The sequence below is a fragment of the Otolemur garnettii genome, unplaced genomic scaffold (genome assembly GCF_000181295.1).
Source record: "Otolemur garnettii isolate 467f Iridium unplaced genomic scaffold, OtoGar3 scaffold00020, whole genome shotgun sequence".
Taxonomy (NCBI): Eukaryota; Metazoa; Chordata; class Mammalia; order Primates; family Galagidae; genus Otolemur; species Otolemur garnettii.
In genome coordinates, this window is record NW_003852415.1 from 12,592,272 (window position 1) to 12,593,680 (window position 1,409).

The 1,409-nt window shown below is 40.3% G+C and overlaps 1 non-coding gene across 1 annotated transcript; it reads left to right on the forward strand.

Annotated features, from left to right (window-relative positions):
• Positions 1 to 310: 310 nt before the first annotated feature.
• On the forward strand, positions 311 to 444 carry LOC111724229. The gene has a single exon (XR_002772560.1). It is a non-coding gene; the product is annotated as a small nucleolar RNA SNORA2/SNORA34 family (small nucleolar RNA).
• Positions 445 to 1,409: the final 965 nt, after the last annotated feature.

The following is a 1,409-nucleotide window of genomic DNA, read 5'->3' on the forward strand; positions in this document are numbered from 1 at the left end:
TGTCTCCTTTTTCATCTCTACTTTGAGTCTTTTTTAAATCTATCCAAAGGTTTGTCAGTTTTGTCTATCTTTTCAAAAAAACAAACTCTTTATTTTGTTGATCTGTTGTGCTGGGTTTCAGTCTCTACTTCTGTTTATTTCTGCTCTTATCTTTATTATGTGTTTTCTCCTTTTAATTCTGCATGTTATTTTTTATTTCTTTTTATTCTAGTTCCTTGAAGTGTAGTGTTAAGTTGTTTAATGAGATCTTTGTAGTTTTTAAAGGTAGGGGTTTGTTACTACAAACTTTTCCCTTAGATATGATTTTCTGTTGGCCCAGAATCAAGGCCAGCAGTTTGCTGAAGCTGTTGGTTTCAAGCAGGAGGCTAAAGAATTATCTTTCTATGGTGTTGGCCATTTTGATTTTCTGTTTGAATTACCTGTCCATTGCTAAAAGGAGAGTGCAAAGTCCCCTACAGTTATTATATTGTAATCTATCCCTCTAACTCTAAAATGTACTTTATATATTTGGGACTGGGTGCTCTTGTGTTGGGTGCATACATAATTATATTATTCTCTGCCTGAATTAGCCTTTTATCATCATATAATGACTTTCTTTGTCTCTATCATTTTAATTTAACGTCTACTTTATTTGGTACGAGCATAGCTACTCCTGCTTTCCTTTGATTACCATTTGCAAGGAATATCATTTTCCTTCCCTTCACTTTCAGTTTACATGTTTCCTTACAGGTAAGGTGAGTTTCTTGCAGACAGCATGTAGCTTACTTTGTGTTTCTTCATCCATTTAACCACTCTGTATCTTATACAACTGTCACAGTAGCCTAGGCTGATTGAGTTTGTGCGGTTAGTCCACTGGTTAGGCAGATCTCCCTAGGAATAAGAAGATGCTGCTATTTTGCAAGCTGAGGTCACACTGGACTCAACTTTCCCATTGTGCACAACTACCTCGTCCTTGGGAGGCAAGCTGCCATGGAGATTCAGGTACCAGGGTCTTGGCTGTTTCACTACACCTAGTCAAAATCAGGGTACTGTAGCCACTAAGATTGGGTAAATGGAGTGTCTCCTAAGCGGCCTGTTCCCAACGTTAGGGAGCTAAAGCAGTTCAGCTGGGGAGTAGTACACTACTATATATGAGCAAGGTGCAATAGTGATGGGTCCTCAGTGATCAGGAGATGCAGTGTGTCCAGGCCCCCAGACTAGAGCACATCCCATCAGAGGCTCTGATTACAGGACGGCACCATGAAGCAACTGTAGACTGCGTCAAGGGGAGGAGGAGAACAATGTGAGTTCCTTCTCTAGAGCAATACAGCTGTGTGAACTAGTAGTTCTCAAAACTGGATTTGGGGCCTGTGCAGACCACAGGATTCTCCAGCAGCAAACTGCAGGTTTCTACAGTACTAATGGGTATT